Source organism: Doryrhamphus excisus, chromosome 23 (genome assembly GCF_030265055.1).
Source record: "Doryrhamphus excisus isolate RoL2022-K1 chromosome 23, RoL_Dexc_1.0, whole genome shotgun sequence".
Taxonomy (NCBI): Eukaryota; Metazoa; Chordata; class Actinopteri; order Syngnathiformes; family Syngnathidae; genus Doryrhamphus; species Doryrhamphus excisus.
In genome coordinates this window covers 4,149,562-4,166,215 of record NC_080488.1, presented here as the reverse complement: position 1 = coordinate 4,166,215, position 16,654 = coordinate 4,149,562, and the positions used below count along the sequence as shown (strand labels likewise).

The following is a 16,654-nucleotide window of genomic DNA, read 5'->3' as shown; positions in this document are numbered from 1 at the left end:
GTATGTTTTTTTCTACCTAAATATGCATTTTTGGCCTTGTGCGACTTATACTGTAGTGCGACTTATGTATGTTTTTTTCTACCTAATTATGCATTTTTGGCCTTGTGCGACTTATACTCCGGTGTGACTTATGTAAGTTTTTTTCTACCAAATTATGTATTTTTGGCCTTGTGCGACTTATATTCAGGAGTGACTTAGAAGTCCTGAAAATACGGTATTCTGTTTTTCATTGTTTTTCAAATTAAAGTTATATGTATTTTATGTTTGTTAGTTAGTTAGTTAGTTAGTTTGTTTGTTTGTTTGACTACAGAAATTATACTGTTTTAAAAAATGATTAAAACATATCTTTTTAGAAAAGCTTTTATATACCTTGCCTATTTTAATGCATATTTAACGTTTTTGGTTTTTGGTTGTGTTAGTTTGGCTTTGGTCATTTCCGCCTCCACCGCTCAACTTATTTTGGATATTCTTGTTGTGTTATTGTGATACTTGCTGTTAACTTTTATTATTCTACTGTAACTTTGATATCATTCATTTGATGTAAAATGCGTTATAAATGGAATTTATTATTATTATTATTATTATTTGTTGACAGAATGAATTTTACTTCTCTTTCCAATCCTGACGTGATTTGTTTTTGTGCCTTCTCTCTTTTTGCCAACACACCAGTCATGTAGAGCGGCAGCAATATTTCCAGCCCGTGTCAGATATTATACATTTTTGTCTAACGATGGGAGTTAAATGTCAAACAGGAACGACTGTCCAATCTAATTAGGTGAATAAAAAGATATCGTTTGTCATAGCATATTCATTCTGGATCTAATTTTTTTACTTTATTGCAGAGGAGTCAAAGCAGGGTCATACATAACAGAATAAAACCATTCATGCCCCCTTGCCTATTACTTACGTCTGTTGAAAAGTAGGGAGATGTATTTAGTTGAACATTAGGCTTTCCATTAACTCTAAAAATGGAGTTTCATTTCTATTGGATGAATTAACACTTGAGACACTATAGACAGCGCTATTCCAAAACATGGCAATGATTTGCCATTAAGCATTAGCACTTTACAATCCTTTATATAGTATTACGGCTTTACTCTATCATAGGTTTTCAATAATAATTCTTTGCATTTTATCAGTCAAAAAGATATGCAAATTGAAGAACATTACTGTATTTTCTTGGCTATAAGTCACTCCGGAGTATAAGTCGCACAAGGCCAAAAATGCATAATTAAGTAGAAAAAAAACATACATAAGTCGCACTGGAGTATAAGTCGCACAAGGCCAAAAATGCATAATTAAGTAGAAAAAAACATACATAAGTCGCACTGGAGCATAAGTCGCACAAGGCCAAAAATGCATAATTATGGAGAAAAAAACATACATAAGTCGCACTGGAGTACAAGTCGCACACGACCAAAAATACATAATTATGTAGAAAAAAACATACATAAGTCACACTGGAGTATAAGTCGCACAAGGCCAAAAATGCATAATTATGTAGAAAAAAAACATACATAAGTCGCACTGGAGTATAAGTCGCACAAGGCCAAAAATGCATAATTATGGAGAAAAAAACATACATAAGTCGCACTGGAGTATAAGTCACACAAGGCCAAAAATGCATAATTAAGTAGAAAAAAACATACATAAGTCGCACTGGAGTACAAGTCGCACAAGACCAAAAATCCATAATTAGGTTAAAAAAAACATACATAAGTCGCACTGGAGTGTGAGTCGCACAAGGCCAAAAATGCATAATTAGGTAGAAAAAAAACATACATAAGTCGCACTGGAGTATAAGTGACATTTTTTGTGGTAATTCATTTTCCAAACTACTTGACCAAAACAGACATTACGTCCTCTTGGAAGGCAAGTTGTAACAATAAAAGAATAGAGAACAGGCTGAATAGGTGTAAGATATGCTAACACAATGCTTATTCAGCTACACAAAAAATAAACATAAACAGAAAAGTTGTCCAGTGTTTATGTAACATAAACACTTTTTTTCATTGATAAGTCGCTCTGGAGTATAAGTCACAGGAACAGCCAACCTATATAAAAAGTGCGACTTATAGTCCGGAAAATACGGAGAGACACTCAACTCACGGACCGGATCCGGATGCTGCTGAACGGTTGGTTGCTAAGGAACTTTATGTCATGGTGAGCTTCTTGACGAAGGTCAGGTCCTGGCGTGTTTTTTTAACTCCATGCTTACGTAGCCCCCTTTCTCCTAAGACAGGACTGTTATTCCTGTCCTCACCTGTTTCCTTTCTTTGAGACTTTCTTTCACACTCACATTCAAGTTTGTCCCTGGGAGTTGAAAAAAGATAGAGGAGATAAAGGTGAAGGTAAGTATAAATAGAAAGAGAACTTTGAAGGCTGTAACTGCCCTTTATTCTGAGTTCTGGTAATAAGCAGTAGTGTACTATGGCATGGAACTGTCCAGCGTTCAGGGCTCACCGACCCCTTAAAATAAAATCGAAAAAGTGGTGGTGGTTAAGGAGAACCAGTTAACTTGACACCTTGCCCTGACGAATCCTCAAACATCCATTCAATAAAAAAAAAAAATGGAAAAGCGCTAAAAGATATTGCTCAATCTCAATTTCTTTCTAGCTGCAAACAATAGCCATTTTGTTATTTAAAATATGAGCATATTGTTCGGTGTGACATAGATGTTTTGAATTCATTGCATGGTCCTCATAATGGCTTCCTGGGGACAAGCAAAGTGAAAGTGAACAAAGGGATAAAAAGAAAAAGTGAACTCATTTGCAAAAGCGCACTAAACTTGTAATTAAATTTCATGCTAAAAGCCCTGTTCATCATGGAGGCATTTGCATCCTGTTTAAATATGCATGACTTATTTTGCATGAGCAGACACATGAAACACACATTCTTTGACATTTGAAAACATAACAATAAATGACTATATTTAAAACTGTCTTCAAATGTACAGTATGTGACCAGGAATACCAAATATTTTGTCTTTATTAGTTGAGTTATACTTTCAGTGTTAACATGAAAGACAAAATCAGTAGAAACGTCAGAGAAGAAATAGTCACACTAAAAAGATGGTTTGATGATAATAGATTGTCCTTGAACCTAAATAAAACTAAAATCATGCTGTTTGGTAACGGCAGAAAGGACACGCACAAGCAAATACAAATAGACGGTGTGGATAATGAAAATTATTAAAATTATTAAAATTATTAAAATTATTAAAATTATTAAAATTATTAAAATTATTAAAATTATTAAAATTATTAAAAGTATTAAAAGTATTAAAATTATTAAAATTATTACAATTATTAAAATTATTAAAATTATTAAAAGTATTTAACTTATTTAAAAAATATGAAAATTATTTAAAAATTATTAAAATTATTAAAATTATTAAAATTATTAAAATTATTAAAATTATTAAAATTATTAAAATTATTTAAAAATTATGAAAATTATTTAAAAATTATGAAAATTATTTAAAAATTATGAAAATTATTTAAAAATTATTAAAATTATGAATATATACTATATAAGGAAAGCAGGAAGTGAACAAATGTAACAGTTACTGATTGTAAAAAAAAATAAAATTAAAATTAAAAAAACTTCTACTATATTAGGAAAGCAGGAAGTGAACAAATGTAACAGTTACTGATTGTAAAAGTACCAGATGGAGGGGTAGGATTTAAAAAGCTTTGCTTCTTCCTACTCCTTTTGGACATGTGGAACTGTGAACTGATTAAAATTAAAATTAAAAAAACATACTATATAAGGAAAGCAGGAAGTGAACAAATGTAACGGTTACTGATTGTAAAATTTTTTTTAATTAAAATAAAAAAAACTTTAACTATATTAGGAAAGCAGGAAGTGAACAAATGTAACAGTTACTGATTGTAAAAAAATAAAATAAAAAAAAAACTTATACTATATTAGGAAAGCAGGAAGTGAACAAATGTAACAGTTACTGATTGTAAAAGTACCAGATGGAGGGGTAGGATTTAATAAGCTTTGCTTCTTCCTACTCCTTTTGGACATGTGGAACTGTGAACAGATTAAAATTAAAATTTAAAAAAAAACTTATACGATATTAGGAAAGCAGGAAGTGAACAAATGTAACAGTTACTGATTGTAAAAGTACCAGATGGAGGGGTAGGATTTAATAAGCTTTGCTTCTTCCTATTCCTTTTGGACATGTGGAACTGTGAACTGATTATGTGATGCATTCAATTGTAATCTGATGCATGTTCAAATGAAATAAAACCATTACCATTACCGCGTTATAAGTGTCATTCAAAAGTAGTCGTATTGATACCGGGTTACTGTATGACACTGGCGAGATCTCAGTGGCATCGCGTGTTTAAATAAATCACCACAGCAAATGTATTGTGTTCTGTAAACGTCTCACTCCCTTCCTATCAGCGTCACATTTAGGTGCAGTCTGAGGACAAGAGCATTTGACACAGCGTTCTGCTGCATATTTAACACTGCAGGATTAGCGGAGGGAGGTTCACACTGCATGAATAAGTGAAACACTAAAGTCACTTTGTGTGTCTGTGAGAATGGGGAGGGGCTTGTCTATGGGTAAAACACAAACAATGTCTCTCTGTTGAAGGTTGCATAATTTAGACGCCATCCCCATCCTGTTGCCTTGTCTTCTGCTTCATTTCATGTTGTGTTCTTTCGCGAGTGCTCCCCCTCAAACTACATTTTGCTAAATCCTCGTCAGAGCAAATCACGGTTCCGTGTTTACTGCACTCGGCGCTGTCGTTATATTCTTTCCCAAAACACACTTTGCATTTTAATGAGGGCCTGTCCTGCATACTAAGTGCACATTAAGCTGGCTTTGCGGGGGCGAGCACAGCGATATGCCGCCGTCAAATGAAGCGCTGCTCGTGAAATTTTTAAAATTTCAAAAGTTTCAGTCAAGAGGTTTTTTCGAGTGGATGTTGTTATTTTGGTTGCGGTTGGAGTGTTTGTTTGAAAAGGTGGACCACTAGGGGAGGATGTGGTGGAGGGCAATAGGAGCAGAGCACACTGGTGACATCAGGTTTCAGGGCTTTTTAAATAGTTTATTGCGGATGGGATTAGAACTGAAAGGGCTGGCAAACAGAATTACAGCTGAGGAGGCAACGAAAACAACACACGTACACAACTTCCTGTACGGCCTAAGCGGCATATTGGAAAACATTTAGGAATGGTTGTATTGTGACGGTCTTGTTTCGGCAGCTATCCAGAAGTCCTCGTGAGCACTTGAGTGTGACCAACCACAACGAAGTGGATGTGTCTGGATGGTTATGGGTGTTATACCCGCAAACGTAATAAACCACAAACGTAATACAAATCTGCTGCTTTGAATGTAATAATCCCACAAATGTAATAAATTTCCCATAAACTTAATAAAATTTGCCTACTGCAAACGTAATACTGAATTTGCATTTTTGGCCTTGTGCAACTTATACTCAGGAGCGACTTATGTATGTTTTTTTTCAACCTAATTATGCATTTTTGGCCTTGTGCGACTTATACTGCAGTGCGACTTATGTATGTTTTTTTTCTACCTAAATATGCATTTTTGGCCTTGTGCAACTTATGCTGCAGTGCGACTTATGTATGTTTTTTTCTACTTATTTATGCATTTTTGGTCTTGTGCGACTTATACTGCAGTGCGACTTATGTATGTTTTTTTTCTACCTAATTATGCATTTTTGGCCTTGTGCAACTTATACTCGGGAGCGACTTATTTATGTTTTTTTCGACCTAATTATGCATTTTTGGCCTTGTGCGACTTATACTGCAGTGCAACTTATGTATGTTTTTTTCTACATAAATATGCATTTTTGGCCTTGTGCGACTTATACTGCAGTGCGACTTATGTATGTTTTTTTCTACATAATTATGCATTTTTGGCCTTGTGCGACTTATACTGCAGTGCGACTTATGTAGGTTTTTTTCTACATAATTATGCATTTTTGGCCTTGTGCGACTTATACTGCAGTGCGACTTATGTTTTTTTTTTCTACCTAATTATGCATTTTTGGCCTCGTGCGACTTATACTCAGAAGCAACTTATGTATGTTTTTTTATACCTAATTATGCATTTTTGGCCTCGTGCGACTTATACTCAGAAGCGACTTATGTATGTTTTTTTCTACCTAATTATGCATTTTTGGCCCTGTGCGACTTATACTGCAGTGTGACTTATGTATGTTTTTTTCTACATAAGTATGCATTTTTGGCCTTGTGCGACTTATACTGCAGTGCGACTTATGTATGTTTTTTTCTACCTAATTATGCATTTTTGGCCTTGTGCGACTTATACTCCAGTGCGACTTATGTATGTTTTTTTCTACATAACTATGCATTTTCGTCCTTGTGCGACTTATACTGCAGTGCGACTTATGTATGTTTTTTTTCTACTTAATTATGCATTTTTGGCCTTGTGCGACTTATACTCCAGTGCGACTTATGTATGTTTTTTTCTACATAATTATGCATTTTTGGCCTCGTGCGACTTATACTCAGAAGCGACTTATGTATGTTTTTTTCGACCTAATTATGCATTTTTGGCCTTGTGCGACTTATACTGCAGTGCGACTTATGTATGTTTTTTTTCTACCTAATTATGCATTTTTGGCCTTATGTGACTTATGTATGTTTTTTTGTACCTTTTTTCGACTGTTTTTAAAAAATGATTAAAAACATATCTTTTTAGAGAAGCTTTTACATAGCTTGCCTATTTTAATGCATATTTAACGTTTTTGGTTCACTGTGTTGTGTTAGTTTGGCTTTGGTCATTTGAACACACCATTCTACGTATGTCCTGTGTACATATGGAAATATCAAACAGCAAACATCTATATTTATTTTAAAAATGCAGGGAAGTAACACAGTGTGACACTTGGTACAAGAAAAAAAGTCCATGTTTACTCCTTCCTAGCATGTGTTTAGCTAAAAGGCATATCACACTTGATTTAAGCACTAAACCTCTGGGAGGGAAACCTGGACCTGGAGGCAGTGCTGCTCCATGGCTATGCTGTGGGGGGATGGGGTGCGGGAAAAATAGGTAATTCATGGATCATATCACATTTTCAGAGAGCTATGTTAAACCCACAAGCAATGTACTTTGCCTTAATCCCTTTTGACAGTATGCATAAAATACAAGATGGTATTTTCAGCAGTCGCAGACGATTGTAGGTTGAAAGGCTAAAGGTTCGGAAGGAATGATGAGGTTTCTCAAAATGTTTTCATCAGCAAACATCGGATGAGTTTAGTCGGAATGTACTGTACTTCCTAGCATGTGTTTAGCTAAAAGGCATATCACACTTGATTTTTGGCCTTGTGTGACTTATACTCCAGTGCGACTTATGTATGTTTTTTTCTCCATAATTATGCATTTTTGGCCTTGTGCAACTTATACTCAGGAGCGACTTATGTATGTTTTTTTCTACATAATTATGCATTTTTGGCCTTGTGCGACTTATACTCGGGAGTGACTGATGTATGTTTTTTCTACATAATTATGCATTTTTGGCCTTGTGCGACTTATACTCAGGAGCGACTTATGTATGTTTTTTTTTTTTTTACCTAATTATGCATTTTTGGCCTTGTGCGACTTATACTCCAGTGCGACTTATGTATGTTTTTTTTCTACCTAATTATGCATTTTTGGCCTTTTGCGACTTACTATACTGCAGTGCGACTTATGTATGTTTTTTCTACCTAGTTATACATTTTTGGCCTTGTGCGACTTATACTCAGGAGCGACTTATGTATGTTTTTTTTCTACCTAATTATGCATTTTTGGCCTTGTGCGACTTCTACTCGGGAGTGACTTATGTATGTTTTTTCTACATAATTATGCATTTTTGGCCTTCTGTGACTTATACTCAGGAGCGACTTATGTATGTTTTTCCTACCTAATTATTCATTTTTGGCCTTGTGCGACTTATACTTGGGAGTGACATGGCAGCTTTATCAAATGGCTAAACTCAGGGTGTGAATTAAACCCTCCTGAGAGCCTGGAACCTAAAATCTACAGTAAGGGGCATTTGGAAATAAAAATAAAATAAAAAAAAAAATACAATTTGGACAAAAGCAAAAGAACAAGACATGATTCAGTTCATTTCAAATAGTCAAATCTGTTTTTCAATATTATTTGATTAATCTCCAGGTCTGAGTTGTTCAATCAAATAACCTGAATGGATTTCAGATGTCAGATTGGCAGTGCAATTGAAATGAATTTGATCTGGGAGATCAGATCTGATTGTGTAATCCCATTTTGTTTATGATCTGGGTCAAACTGTCAGTATGTGTTGGGTTAAGCTTGGGTAAAACCTCATTCATGTATCGTGTATTTATTATAGCTGCTGGACTGACATTTCTGCAGGATATTGTCTGCAGGATATTATACAAGGATGAGCCGGAGTATCCGTTGCGGATGATGCATTTTTTGCTGTATAAAACGAGTACATTTCGTCAATATTAGTATTTGTGTTTAAAGAAATGTTTCATTTTGTATTCACTCTGCGTGCTTTGTGATTGGCCAGTCGCACACAGCGACTTAGACGATAGAGGAGAAGCTCAGCGGTGCTTCACACGATGCAATTGGGAAACGGCGTTTGTCACAATGCCTCCACTTTATTAGGTTTTCTTCAGCTCGTCTCTATTTTGGTTTATATCTAAAGTTACTTGGTAAACTTGTTCAGTAACACGCTGTGCAGACCTGCATCGATCGACCACAACATTTGGTAGCATTCTGCATTTATGGCTGGCATACAATATTACTCCCCTCTCAATGTGTTGCAGTATAAACCTTGCAATATTAAACTTGTTTGATAAAATACACAGTATTTTTAACAGGGCAGTGGGCACGATCGTGCATCAGTCACTGAGAGTGTTTTCTTTTTTGTCGGCTTCTTTCTGGTGATATAAAGTCAGAAGGAAAAATGCTTGTATTACTGAATATGCTGCTTTTGAGAAGAATACAGTCAGCAAGGCACATTAATGCCATGTTTGTAAATTCTCATGGCTTATATATAGGAAATAATTATACATCCATTTTCTATGTTGCCTATCCTCATTAGCGTCACACTCGCATTCATACCTATGGACAATTTGGTAATGGTAATGGTTTAATTTCATTTGAACATGCATCAGATTACAATTGAATGCATCACATAATCAGTTCACAGTTCCACATGTCCAAAAGGAGTAGGAAGAAGCAAAGCTTATTAAATCCTACCCCTCCATCTGGTACTTTTACAATCAGTAACTGTTACATTTGTTCACTTCCTGCTTTCCTAATATAGTATACATTTTTTTATTTTAAATTTTATTTTTTTTACAATCAGTAACTTACATTTGTTCACTTCCTGCTTTCCTTATATAGTATGTTTTTTAATTTTAATTTTAATTTTAATTTTAATTTTAATTTTAATTTTAATTTTAATTTTAATTTTAATTTTAATTTTAATTTTAATTTTAATTTTAATTTTAATTTTAATTTTAATTTTTTAGCTAATTTTTTTTAGCTAATTGGTTATTTTTAGCCTTATGCATTATTTTAGCTGTTTGAAGATGAACTATATCAGTAAGTAAGTATTTGTCATTTTAGAAATAAGGAGTTAGTATGTTCTCTGTAGGCGGCATTATGAATTATCCTTACTGGCCTTTTTTGCAGTACATTTAGCAAGTGAAGATTGCTTTTATAGTTATTAGCCCATATTTCCACACAATAAGTAAGATATGGTAGAACCAGAGAGCAATAAAGAGTGTGGAGTGATTTCTGATTGAGAACAAAATATTGAAATATTTCTGGCCACCTCATGTTGTATATTTGTAATATAAGGTTTCCAGCTCATATTTTCATCTAATTTGAGTCGCCAATTAACCTAAAATGCGTGTTTTGGGAATGTGGGAGGAAACCGGAGTACCCGGAGAACACCCACACAGGTACGAGGAGAACATACAGTTTGACCGGAACATTGCCAAGGCAAAAATACAGGGATACTATGCTTCAACGGTCAATTATGACAAAGACTTAAGGCTCTGCTGCTTGTGAAGAGAACTATATTACACCTGATCCCCCCTGAACACTCAGGTGTGCTGTTTTATAAATGGCCCCCGGCACCGCTATGCTCCAATAAAGATAGATGGAAAGTAACCGGCCCAACAAGAAGCATGATGAATAATTAGTCATGTTGAAAATTCATGACAACAATTTCCCACCTGGATTCAATCAAGAGAATGGTTCCACCGGAGAAGACCCATATAACTGAAGACTCTACCCCCACTCTAATTTTAAAAAAGCAATATTTGAACCACAAGTAAACAAACTATTAGGTTCCGACGTTGCTCCTTTTTTCAAATTCACAGTATATTGTTTCCTTTCAGGGCTCCTACTAAGCGGATTCCTACCAGTCCTTCTCCTCACCCCCCACCTTCCAACATCTCATCCACTGAGCTGAAGTCCAGCCAAATACACTTGACCTTGGCAGGCACCCGGTTTTGGCATCTTGAATCCTTGGCTTGGTGCCCGTGCTGATAGCGCTTGGAGCATTTGGCGGAAATTACAGTCTTTGAGTGAAGATCAGTGTAGCGTCTTGATAGGAGAAAGCAGAGAGGCCTCTGACACATCCACCATAGTTAAACACAGATAGCCTCCTACACACAAACATCTCAGTAGAGCAGGGGTGTCCGAAGTGCGGGCCCGGGGGGCCATTTGCAGCCCGTGGCTGTTTTTTTTTTTTAATAATTTGGAAAAAAAAAACAGAGTGGCACAAATCACACTGTGTCGATATGTGCCCTGTGATTGGCTGTAGTCCAGTCTAGGGTCTACCCCGCCTCTCGTCCAACATCAGCTGGGATAGGCTCCAGCACTCCCGCGACCCTCATGAGGATAAGCGGTAGAAAATGAATGAATGAGTTCTCCTCCTATTTTGTGTGGAAGTGGTAACTTTTTGGCTTCTTATTTTGTCTTTCCCCACCCTCGGCCATCTCTGTGTGGAGTTTGCATGTTCTCCCCGTGCATGCGTGGGTTTTTTCCGGGTACTCCGGTTTCCTCCCACATTCCAAAAACATGCTAGGTTAATTAGCGACTCCAAATTGTCCATAGGTATGAATGTGAGTGTGAATGGTTGTTTGTCTATATGTGCCCTGTGATTGGCTGGCCACCAGTCCATAAATGGTTTTCTATCCCTAACTAAGATAATATTCATTCATTCATTCATTTTCTACCGCTTTTTCCTCACGAGGGTTGCGGGGGGTGCTGGAGCCTATCCCAGCTGTCCTCGGCCAAGAGGCGGGGTACACCCTGGACTGGTGGCCAGCCAATCACAGGGCACATATAAACAAACAACCATTCACACTCACATTCATACCTATGCACAATTTGGAGTCGCTAATTAACCTAGCATGTTTTTGGAATGTGGGAGGAAACCGGAGTACTCGGAGAAAACCCACGCATGCACGGGGAGAACATGCAAACTCCACACAGAGATGGCCGAGGGTGGGGAAAAGACAAAATAAGAAGCCAAAAAGTTACCACTTCCACACAAAATAGGAGGAGAACTCATTCATTCATTCATTTTCTACCGCTTATCCTCACGAGGGTCGCGGGGGGTGCTGGAGCCTATCCCAGCTGTCCTCGGCCAAGAGGCGGGGTATACCCTGGACTGGTGGCCAGCCAATCACAGGGCACATATAGACAAACAACCATTCACACTCACATTCATACCTATGGACAATTTGGAGTCGCTAATTAACCTAGCATGTTTTTGGAATGTGGGAGGAAACCGGAGTACCCGGAGAAAACCCACGCATGCACGGGATGGCCGAGGGTAGAATTGAACCCTGGTCTCCTAGCTGTGAGGTCTGCGCGCTAACCACTCGACTGCCGTGCTGCCCGCTAAGATAATATTTTATTTCTAAATATAGAATCATACGACTGGAACCAATTAGCAAAAAAAATAACGTATTGGATTTTATTTTACTTTTCTAGGTACCCAAAGGGCTTCACAGTGAAGTGAACCCATTATTCATTCACTCCTCAGTCACACACCGCTAGCCCCAGCTGCCCTGGGGTGGACTGATGGAAACAGGGCTGCCAATTCGAGCCTGCGGCCACTCCAACCACCGACAAGAATTCATACACCGGTGTGGGTAACCCCTGGAAGTATGTCTTGCCCGAGGACACTACAAAGACTGGGTTGAGGAAGACCGAACCGCAAACCCGCTTGACCTCCTGAGTCACTGCCGCTCAATAAACGAGGGGTTAATCACAGTGAAAGGGGGCTTACTGCATCCTCTTTTTCTGTTCATAAGGTTCTTTGTAGCACAAATACAAGAACTATTAATTATATGTGCCAATTTGAAAAGTGCAGACTTACCTCCAGAGTCCACAAAGGGTGAGGAAGTGATGGTTGGGAGAGAGTTTTCCATCCTGACAGCCTGATGGACAAACCTGTCTCTCAGTCTGTTGGTCCTCACTCGCATGCCCCTCAGCCTCCACCCCCCCTGATGGCAGGAGACTGAGGTGATGTGATGTGCCACAAGACAGCTTGGACCTTGCTGTTCTCAGAAAAAAAAAAAAAAAAAAAACAGATCAGTCTCGTCACCTGTTCTGAAGGCCATGTCACGGGTTCCCAACAACCTGTGGACTTCCCATGTCGGCCATGGTCTCTGAATTGCCTGCATTGTGATGGTCTTGGTCTCTGTATCTTAACACCTTATTAACTCCTTATTTCTAAAATCACAAATACTTCAACTTGCTGATATAGTTCATCTTCAAACAGCTAAAATAATGCATAATACTAAAAATAACCAATTAGTTAAAAATGTCATCCAATACTTCTCTACAAGAGAGGAGAAATATGATCACAGGGAAGAAGTACATTTTAAACACTTCTATGCTATATATCACTATATTGACACTTACTATGGTACCCATTATGTCATTGGATGCTCATATCACCTCGTACTTCAGTACGGGACAAAAAATTAAAACATTTAAAAAAACAAAAACAAAAACAAAAAAAAACAACCTTAAACTGTATTATGGAAAGCAGGAAGTGAACAAATGTATATATCTATATATATCACTATATTGACACTTACTATGGTACCCATTATGCCATTGGATGGGACAAAAATATTTAAAAATAAAAAAAAAAATTAAGAAAAAAAACCTTTAAACCATATTCGGAAAGCAGGAAGTGGACAAATGTAACAGTTACTGATTGTAAAAGTACCAGATGTAGGGGTAGGATTTAATAAGCTTTGCTTCTTCCTACTCCTTTTGGACATGTGGAACTGTGAACTGATTATGTGATGCATTCAATTGTAATCTGATGCATGTTCAAATGAAATAAAACCATTACCATTAATTGATGCATTTGCTGATGTAAATAAACAGTGATGCTAGCACAAAAAAACAAAGTTAGTGCACAGTGGAGAGCCAGGTAGGCGGAAATTGTACGTTTTGTCGAACAATACAGATGTAGGTAGTGTAAGGAAATGTGAACAATCTTACTTCATCTCATCAAGTGGTCCAACAAAGTCCATCAACACAACGAGTGGGCATTATACAGGGTCAGGCAAAATGAATTGACACATTTATAGGTTAAATAAAAGGCAAATAAAGTAAAGAGGTACATGTAAAAGTACATGTAATGTCATTTTGCTCTGTTTTTTTATATAACAATGTCATTGTTTTTTGTTTCTTTTTCAGTTGCTGCCATGAATTGGACTGGTTGTGCATTGTGGAAACATTCATCAAAACAAACGAATCTGTAACTGCAACACAACGAGCATTCCGTTCAATCTTGGTAGACATGATCCCGTACCAGCTGGAAACACCAACAACCATTCACACTCACATTCATACCTATGGACAATTTGGAGTCGCTAATTAACCTAGCATGTTTTTGGAATGTGGGAGGAAACCGGAGTACCCGGAGAAAACCCACGCATGCACGGGGAGAACATGCAAACTCCACACAGAGATAGCCGAGGGTGGGGAAAGACAAAATAAGAAGCCAAAAAGTTACCACTTCCACACAAAATAGGAGGAGAACTCATTAATTCATTAATTTTCTACTCTTATCCTCATGAGGGTCGCGGGGGTGCTGGAACCTATCCCAGCTGTCTTCGGGCGAGAGGCATAGTACACCCTGGACTGGTGGCCAGCCAATCACAGGGCACATATAGACAAACAACCATTCACACTCACATTCATGTCTATGGACAATTTGGAGTCGCTAATTAACCTAGCATGTTTTTGGAATGTGGGAGGAAACCGGAGTACCCGGAGAAAACCCACGCATGCACGGGGAGAACATGCAAACTCCATACAGAGATGGCCGAGGGTGGGGAAAGACAAAATAAGAAGCCAAAAAGTTACCACTTCCACACAAAATAGGGTGAGAACTCATTCATTCATTCATTCTCTACCCTTATCCTCACGAGGGTCGCGGGGGTGCTGGAACCTATCCCAGCTGTCTTCGGGTGAGAGGCGGGGTACACCCTGGACTGGTGGCCAGCCAATCACAGGGCACATATAGACAAACAACCATTCACACTCACATTCATACCTATGGACAATTTGGAGTCGCTAATTAACCTAGCATGTTTTTGGAATGTGGGTGGAAACCGGAGTACCCGGACATGCAAACTCAACACAGAGATGGCCAAGGGTGGGATTTAACTCGGGTCTCTAGCTGTGAGGTCTGCGTGCTAACCACTCGACCACCGTGCAGCTGGCATTATATATACTTTTCGAAAATAAAAACTCTTTTTTGTATTTTTACTTTATTTGCCTTTTATTTAACCCACAAATGTGTCAGATAATTTTTTTGTATAAAAAAAAAACAAACAACAGAAATGTATCCTATGTATGGTCAATTCCAACGTCCATGTAGGAAAACATCACTTCCTCCTATTTCTCCATTCACTGGAATGAGACTGGTGTTGATGAAGAAAAGCGTAAACTAAACTAAACTAAAATGAGCAGGTACTTTGGTGTAATGTGCAGAATTTCATTAATTTTTCAGCACTAAATAACGCAACCCCATTAAAGATGTTTTTTGCTCTTAAAACCCTTTCCACATAAATGCCGTCTGATGGTTGTAGTACTAGTTCGGGATGAGAATCTTACCATGTCTTGACGTCCCCTAGTAAGGATAAGTGGCATAGAAAACAAAGGAATGGTTGTGTCATTGGTTCTGTTTGTGCTCCTCTGCTGCCGCCTATCTCTTTTTGATGGCAGTGCACCTCTCATCCTCATGGGAGGGGCTCTCTCTGCACACCTGCAGCCATTTTACCTTGGAGTACTGGACTACTACTACTAAGTGGGACAAGTTTAAACACACCTGGATTCTGAGGACCGGTGAATGTGATGTTCAGTGGCAGTTTTCCAGGCTAATAGCTGGGCCATTGTTAGGGATTAGTCTTGCCAGGATGAGAAGAAAGACTTCAGTAAGACCAAAGTGCTTTGAACTAATTTATGTCCCAAATCACCTTTACTAAGCTCGCTAAGGGAGGGACATGTTGGACAGGGACATATGAATGAGGGTTGCAAAGTGAGGTGGGTCCATGCCTGCAACATCCATTAGCATATGAGTATGATTGATGCAGCTGGCTGGGATGCCAACAAGGCAAAATATGCACAGTCGGCATATTATCCGCAGCATTTATTTATTTTTTTTTTGTTTCTTTTTCTTCCTTGCCTAGCATAAAACAATCATATGACGATGGATGCACGGGAAAAGGGAATATTAGTCATTTACCTGTGACATTAACTTTGCATTTGGGATCCGTTCTTATTCAATCAGATGTGAACCGGCTGTGAAACCAGGATCAGCAAATATGGGTGCTACAAGACAAGGCACAGGAACAGCAGAAAAACAATCAATGAGTGGCAAGAAACGGGTTAATTACGCTTAAAAATGTCCACAGCGACACAAATTTCAACCTGCACATTTATAATCGAATATTTCAAAGGTAATGCAAAGCACTTAAAGAGATTGGGCAGTGTAGTAAGTGTATTCTAATAAAATACTCCATAAATCTCAGGCTGTGTATAATGTAAATCTGCATACTTTTACTCTTGGATGAAACGCTTGGATTCCGCAGCTTCCTCCCTGACTAGACCTATTCCGTTGGGAATGGTCAGGGATTGAGAACCAGCTGTATAGGATATTTTTCATTTTTAATGAATTCCTTCAACCAATAGAAAGCTTTCAATTCACAGTACCAGCTTTTAATCTATGGTGTTATATTGCCTAGTACTTTCTAATGTATTCATTATTAATATATAAGAGTGACCCGCTAAAACCACAGCAATAACGTCCTCCAACACATTTAGGATAAAGTACAAGACATTTTAAGCCAACCTCCTCCAAATCAGCGCCTGGTGTCACAATTAATCCTCTGTACATTTTGTTGAACACGCTTCAAAACCATGCAGGGAACTTTTATTAAATATAACTTTTAAGATGCTCAATTGGGGGCTGCACGGTGGTTGAGTGGTTAGACCTCACAGCTAGGAGACCAGGATTCAATTCGACCCTCGGCCATCTCTGTGTGGAGTTTGCATGTGTGGGTTTTCTCCGGGTATTCCGGTTTCCTCCCACATTCCAAAAACATGCTAGGTTAATTG

General features: G+C 37.8%; 1 long non-coding RNA gene across 1 annotated transcript; it reads right to left on the bottom strand.

Annotated features, from left to right (window-relative positions):
- Nucleotides 1–2,181: 2,181 nt before the first annotated feature.
- Nucleotides 2,182–15,868, bottom strand: LOC131110429 (uncharacterized). Its single transcript, XR_009120887.1, has 3 exons — nucleotides 15,783–15,868; nucleotides 12,387–12,567; nucleotides 2,182–2,313 (listed from the first exon to the last, which is right to left on the bottom strand). It is a non-coding gene; the product is annotated as an uncharacterized LOC131110429 (long non-coding RNA).
- Between the last annotated feature and the right edge of the window lie 786 nt (nucleotides 15,869–16,654).